The 7,761-nt window shown below is 35.0% G+C and overlaps 1 protein-coding gene across 1 annotated transcript in view; it reads left to right on the top strand.

Moving 5' to 3' along the window:
* OVCH2 (ovochymase 2) overlaps window positions 1-7,761 on the top strand; it is a 28,196-nt gene continuing 20,435 nt past the window's right edge. Inside the window, exon 1 of the mRNA XM_045557436.1 lies at window positions 1-112. The gene's annotated coding sequence lies outside the window, so the exon portion shown is untranslated. The remainder of the gene's footprint in view (window positions 113-7,761) is intronic.

The raw sequence follows: 7,761 nt of genomic DNA, 5'->3' as shown, positions 1-7,761 counted from the left end.
TTAAAGAGTTTGCTTGTTTGGGTCAGGCTTATACAGCTAATCTCCATGTTTTAAGGTGAACTGACTTCGGACTTGAATTGCATCTGTAAAGTCTCTTCACAGCAGTATCCAGGTTAGTGTTTGATTGAAAAGTCAGGGGATAGGAATCTTTGGGATCATCTTTAGAATTCTGTCTACCGCAAAATTAAAGAATTCTAAGGGTCTTGTTTTGAGAGAAGGCTAAAGATATTTTTGAAATTCTATGTAGTATGTTAAAAGTTTAGGGATGTGTTAGAGATTAGAAATGGAATATATAATTTTCAAACTAGTATCAAAAATATAAGGATTTTAAAAATTAATTTAATGCAAAAGAAGCAAAAAAATAGAAATCGATGAGAGTAGGTAGAAAGCAAATTAAATAGAAAGAATAGAATACAATGGTGGAAATCCAAATAAATCAGCAATCATAATAAATTCAAGTGGTCTGTCAAAAGAAATACAGTGTTCATTTTGGATTTAAAAAAGAAATTTTCTTTATACTCTGTTTACAAGCAAGATTGTGATACCATAAAGGCTCAGAAAGGTGGAAAGTGAAAAGAGGCAGGTGTAGTGGCTCACACCTGTAATCCTAGCACTTTGGGAGGCTCAGGTGGAAAGATCTCTTGAGGCCAGGAATTGGAGAACAGCCTAAGCTGGAGCAAGACCTCATCTCTATGAAAAAAAAAAAAAAGAAAAATTAGCTGGTCATGGTGGGACGTGCCTGTAGTCCCGGCTACTCAGAAGGGTGAGGCAGGAGAATCACTTGAGCCCAGAAGTGTGAGCTTGCAGTGAACTGTGATGATGTCACTGCACTCAAGGCCAGGCAACAGAGCGAGACCCTGTATCAAAACAAAAAACAAAAACAAAATACTACCAAATACCAAATAATACTTCAGAAGTACTATGGAATATCAGAAGCCTGCATTTGAGGAAGAAGGTATGGGATTCTGTTCTAGAAGAAAAGAACTGACCATGTGTTAGTCCCCTGAATAGCCAAATGGAATATTTGCTATTTTTTGAAAGATCAAAACATTTAAAATATCTCTTTACAAAATATACAGGTGAATAACTAGCAGTCGTCTATTCTTAGCCTAACTATGACAAGCATGCTTTATGCAGGGACGATTAATTCAATGTGATTTGATCCATTTTTTTACATGAATTAACTTGATATAATGAAAGAATGCTAAATCTCTGATTTTATTAATTAGTCACAGGATTGTGTCAGAGGTTTTAAAAACACAAATCTAGAATAAATATTATATTTTTGTAAGAAAATATGTACATGAAATACCCAAATGAATTCAAAACACAATATGAGTGCCAACCACTATGCTATGCGTGGCATGATGTGCAGTGCTATATTGAAAGTAAAATAAAATTTCAGCCCAATGTTCTGGGAATAAATTCTAGGTTTGCCACTTACTATCCAGATGATTTTAGAAAAGTTATATAATCCTTCTGAGCCTCATTTTCCTTATTTTAAAAATTGTGATACAGTAATAATAATATTTACCTGCCACGGCCACTATGTTAATTGAAATAATTTATGTCAAAACATCTAGCAATGAATGGCAATGAATGAGTAATCCATAAATAAGAATCTACTTCAAATAAGGATGTATTAGCTTCCACTACAAGTGCAAAGGACATTTATGTACAGGAACAAAGAATCAATGTTACCTGCTGGTCAAATACAATGACAGACTCCAGGAATCATCTCTGTATGGCAGGGCTTATTTATGCAGGATTTAGGACCATTTGTAATATAAGACCAAAAGTACCTCAGCACCAGACGTGCACAGCTTTAACATGCATGGAAAGTCCAATGGGAGAAAATCCAGTAAGACTGAGACAATTGGGTGCGTTTATGTATTCACACACCATTATGCTGGCTGAGATACTCACTAAGATCTCAGGGGTTTCATTAATTCTCTTCATTATTTGTATATAGTTATTACAACTGCATAGATCTAATTAGTTTTGAGGCTTAATTTGGATCAACACAATTATTCAGAGCTATGGCTGCAATCACCTGTGCCATTTCTGAGGAGCAGCTATGACCAGGTAGCTGGAACTATTTTCTTGAGCACTATCATGTGGTTTATAATTAGTCACCCCTTAGAGAGCTGCACTGAGGAACCATAATGCTTTTCTCCATATGAAGCTGACCTACATTTCAGTTCAGCTTTAACATTTCCCACTTATATGGTATTTTTTCTAGAACCTTGGACTCTTGAGCTAGACAGAGCTCCAGTTATTGAAGATACTTCTTTCCCCTTCCCATGTTTACCCTGGTCCCAAACCTCCCTTTCTAGATAAGCCAAGGATCTCTTCTTTTTTCCTAACTTCCACGTGCTTTTTTAATCAGTGATGTTACCATTTGTATTGTTCTGAAATTGTTTGTTTTACTCAAAAATAGTTTTTATATAATCCCATGTTCATCTCCTTTATGCTTTGTAATGATACATACTATTCCAAAGTATTTAATTAGTATTTATTTAACTATACTCCTACTAATGCTTTATTGTACCAGTATTTCTCTTGGATGTACTCCAGAAAGCAGAATTATTGGGTCAGAATGTTTGCACAATTTAAATTCTAATAGATACTGCCAAATTGCCCTTAAGGAAAACTAGCATCATGATGTTTTATGCTAATAATCTATTAGACGAAACTTTTTTGTGTATTTATTTGACTTACCAGTTTCTGAAAGTCACGCAGTATGATTGTAGATTTTTCAGTTTCTCATATTCCTATAAGATTTTGCTTTAAATATTTTAACATAATGTTATTAGCTATGTAAATTGTTAAGACTGCTACAACTTTCTTGTGAATAACACCTTTTGTTTTTATAAAACCTATAAAAGTATTTTTGTCAGTTTACTTCACACCAGCAATATCCGAAAGTACACATTCCTCACTCCTTAAACTGTTGATAGTATCAAGCCATCTATTGTGATGTGTTCTAATTTTGTTTCCTATTCACTATGCCTTTTTTGGTTTTGTTATTGTTTTACTATCAATATTTGCTTTGAATTGAATTAATTTTCTTTGTACTACTTTTAATCTAATGATATGGAATTTATGCATCTTATTTCCATTCTTCCAATAGTTGTAACTCTTAAAGTTTTAACATATTGTTTACATTTTCTATTAGCACGTTTTTACCTGTATCCCTTCCTGCTCTTACCACTCCCCATCTTGTTTGTTAAATCATCAGGAAATTTAGCTACAAATTATTAGTTTTGATCAACAATTATTTAGACTAATAAAGTACTTTTATTTGTTCCTCTATTCACTCCTCTTTTTATGTTTCATGTGTCTTCTTAAGTTCTCTCTCTTTTTATCCAGAAGGATAAGGCTGTGAGCAGTAAAATTTCTGAGTCCTACTATGGTATAAAAATGTCTTTATTTTCACTCCTGTTTGAGTCACATATTATTTGGGTACTGGATTCCATATACTTAATTATTCGCCTCGTCACAACTTAGAAGAGTTGCTTCTTTCTCTTCCTATATCCTGTGTTGTTGATGAAAAGTCTGGTGTCTTGTATTTTCTTCCTCTGTAGATAATTATTATTTATAGAAACTTTTAGGAGGTTTTCTATAATCCTTTTCTTGAAATTTCATCGCATAATTTTGGAGGTAGCACTTTCTTGTCACACTTTTTACTTGGTACTTGGGAAGACCTTTTTCTCTAAAGACCCCTGTCTCTGTTCACTACTGAATTTTTTTCTTCAATTATTTCATGAGATGTTGCTTCTCCACTGGCACTTCACCACTCTCGCTCTCTCTTTTGGGACTCCTGCTAGATACATGTTAGAACTTCTTGATCAATTTTCCATATCTCAACTTTTTTTTTTATCTTTCCATCTCTTAGAGCTTTTGTGCTACATCTTGGGTGTATTCCTCAGCTTTGCTTCCCAGCTCACCTCCCTGGGACCATTATCGTGTTCAACGCATCTGTTGAGGGTTTGCTTCCTTATTTCAACAACAACATTTTTATTTTCCAGTATCTGGAGTTGATTTTCATGCATGTAATATTTTCTTATATCCCTCTGAGTATATTAATTAGAATAAAGACTAGGATGAGTATAATTACCTAACTCTGTTTCCTTTGAAGCTAGATCTTCTGGTGATCATTTGATGTTTTTCCTTCACAGTGTTGTTTTTTCCTCAATCATTAGCTGTTTCTCATAGTTTGCCTAACTTTGTACCTCTGATGATCTATTTACGTTTATGTAAATGCTGATAACCTACAGGTCACATTACATTAAGCAAGCTTCCATATTAATCCACCCTGGGGAGGTCTTGTGACATTCTGCCTCTGAGCAAAGAATCTTATTTTAATTTTCTCAAATTGTTGATGTACAGATCAATGTATAACCTGTTGACATTGAATAGGACAGATTTATTTTAAGATTTGCTTAAGCATGAGGTTCTACGATTGTCTTGCATGTAGACTTATTTTTGGCCTATATGGTGTAATCTGAAGCTAATGGCCATAACTTCTGTATTGTACCCTCCAATGAAAAGAAGATAACTCCAATATGAGGAGTCTCCTTCCTTCTTTTAAATTTTCCTATAAAAAACTTTCACCTTGTGACAGACTCTGGAACACCCCCAACTCTGTTGGTGTGTCTTCCTGGGTCAATCCTCATATTTGGCTTCCAATAAACCTTTATCTAATTATTTCTGCCTCAGAACCCTCAATGTCAGTCAAAAATACCATAAACATTTACCAGCGGTAATGTTCTCAGCCATCTCCAGTGCCCCTGAACATAGGGACAGGATGTACTGCCAGGTGGAGAGCCCTAGGAGTTGGATTTCTGGACCTGTCTGCTTCTCATTCTTCCTGAATGTTGCCAGCTTTGCCTCTTGGGCCCAGATGTTCCTTCCTATCTCTCTCCTGGAGGAAAACTCTGTAACTGATTCTTGTTTGAAATAAATTGGGGTGAGAAGGATTAATTTAAATGCTTAACTTCTGCTGGGATACCCCAAACAATGACTCTATTTATTATAATAGGGATTTCTACTGCTCACTTTTGCTGCTGCCTCCAAAGTTCCATCACTCCAGAACTTTTTCAGCAGTTTTCTCCTAACAGTCATGTTAGGCTTTGATTCTTTCCTTAATTGGATTCCATTTGCTTTTTATCTTTCTAGAAATATTCATAATTTGAGGCTACTAAAAGTACCTTTCCTCTTTTTGGTTTTCCAGCACTGCTATGGCTCATTTATTGAGTATATCTTTCCTATCATGAATTTGGAGCAGAAGGACGAGGCTATAATATGTTCTCAGGCTGCCAACTTAATCCAATCCCTAGGCAGAGGTCACAGAATCCTCTTTTATAAACACCTCGTTTATTCCCTATTGAAACTAAGAGATGACACACTTGAAAACTAAAGGCTAATGAAAGGTGGAGATTGTGAGTTGAACTGTAAAATAATTAAGGACAATCAGAGAATGTCTCAAGGGTAATCAAAAACAATGACAGTATTTTTTTAAAAAAGTAGATCTTAGAAGAAATCATTTGCAAATGAGAGATGTAACCGAGGGAAGCTGTGGAAAGGAAGGAGTACTTCCCCCCTTCTCACCTTACGAGTTTTAGAATAGAAATGGGAGGATTCCAGGAGAAAAAGAGGTTTAATAATGCCCCGGAATTTCAGGAATATCAGGAAAAGGAAGAGTGGGAAGTGTTTTCCCATAAATACTAAACACATGGGATAGATAGCAGAGAAATAAACTTGGGGAAAAGTGAGCTGGCCAGGCATATTAGGGAATGAAAGGCAAATAGTGTATGGATGTGCCTGAGTCAATACTCTGCAAATGCAAAAACTTTCACATACAGGCACGAAGAAGGCAGGGGAGAGGAAATTAGACAGGGGTGTGTTTGGAGGAGACATAACCCCAAAATTCTAGGTGAAGACTTTCTGTGTTATGCTTCAGCCTCTGTAGACTATCTCCAAGATACCAATTTGTATGAAGACCAAATTTTTGTGGTACAATGGAGGAAGGGGTGATCAAGAGATGTAGGTTAGTGAGAAAGCCAGAAAAAAAAGAAAAGAGCAGTTTAGGTCAATTTTTTAAAAAAACTCTTACATGCATAAAATGGAGAAGGAGGCTAGTTGAGGGAAAAAAATGTACAAATGCATCTTACTTTCTTTTGTGGCAGTTTGGAAGCTAGTGATTGGTGGGAGCCAAAAAAAAAAAAAAAGGAAGAAATTAAAAAATGAACCAAATCCAGGAAAAAACAAAAGGTACACAGGGAAACTGACAAAGACTTAGATGGGATAATACCCTGATAGAAAAGGTATGGATGGGATCAGGAATCAAATCAACATTAATTGAAATCAAGACTCCAAGACTAATTGTGTAGCCTTGGACAAGTCCACAAACTCATTTGATTCTTACCCTCCATATTTGTAAAATATGGATAAGAGCAGATGGGGTAATTCTTGATTATCTGGTAAAATGACACCTTTGGTGGACTGTTTAGACTGTGATATGTGACATGGCTTCATAATGATACTGGAAGAATTAATCATCTTTGGAGGATGCTGGCAAACTAACTCATTCATCTTCAGAATGATTAATAAAGAAAAAGAATCGAGCATTTATCTTAACTCGCCTACATCAAACATAATGTGGGAGTGCTTAAATAATTGATGAAAGGAACGTTTTTATAAAATAGATCCTGTTGATAAACACAGAAAGAATGATAAATCAGAATATCATTATTTTGTAAATGCTGCTGAAATAATGGATCTAAGCAATGATCAAGGGCTGTTTAAAACTAAGTGAAAAAAGTGACTTTATACTGGATGAGCAGGCTAATGACATCTGAACCTACTGACTAATTTTAAAACCATAGAAAGGACAAGCAGACATTAAGTGCCTCATGGTGTGATGCAATAGGAAGTGCATAACCCTACTATAAAATTTCTTGCCAAAAATCTAACCTGAATCTGATCAAGACTCTATTTAGGTCTACCTATCAGTTTATAGGTCACACAGGGGTTACAGGAACACATTAAAGACACAGTTCTGCAATCAGCAAAATACAGAACGTAGAAAATTCTAAAGGACTAAATAACCAATTCTTTCAACAAAAATATTTGCACCAACAAAAAGAGATAAGGAAGCTATGGCTTTAAAAAGACATAAGCTATAACAATTACTTGAAACGGGTACAACTTGTTTAAATTTTTAACCTAAACCAAGTGTAAAAAAATTGTAAGACAATCGGAGAATTCAAACACTGAATATTCAATATTTTAAAAGTGTCCATTTTTATTTAATAATGGTATTGTGGCTATGTTTTCGATGAATCCTTATTTTTAAGAGATATACACTGAATTATTTATAGATGAAATAATATAATACCTGAGATTTGTTTCAAAACGAGATTGTGGAGGGATTAGAATGTCGTAAAAGAAATAAAATGGGCCAAGTGTGAGTAATTAATTGTTGAAGCAGAGTGATGGGTCCATGGGTGTCCTTTATACTATTCTCTCAGCTTTTACATGGGTTTTAATTTAGCCACTTTGTTTTATAATATTTATTGCCTGTCCTCCATTCCTTCTTACTATAATCTCCTTCTGCCATTCCTATAAGACATAGGGGTTGCACTTCCTCATTCTGTTCTACACATCACATAACTTCTTTTTCATTCTGTGCATGTTTCCTCTCTCTCCTTCCACCCACCCCAACATTCTGGCTAATTTCTAAGATCTGTCTTCCAA

Source organism: Lemur catta, chromosome 7, assembly GCF_020740605.2.
Source record: "Lemur catta isolate mLemCat1 chromosome 7, mLemCat1.pri, whole genome shotgun sequence".
NCBI classification, from domain to species: domain Eukaryota; kingdom Metazoa; phylum Chordata; class Mammalia; order Primates; family Lemuridae; genus Lemur; species Lemur catta.
The sequence above is the reverse complement of the archived record's forward strand: the minus strand, read 5'-3'. Positions and strand labels throughout refer to the sequence as shown.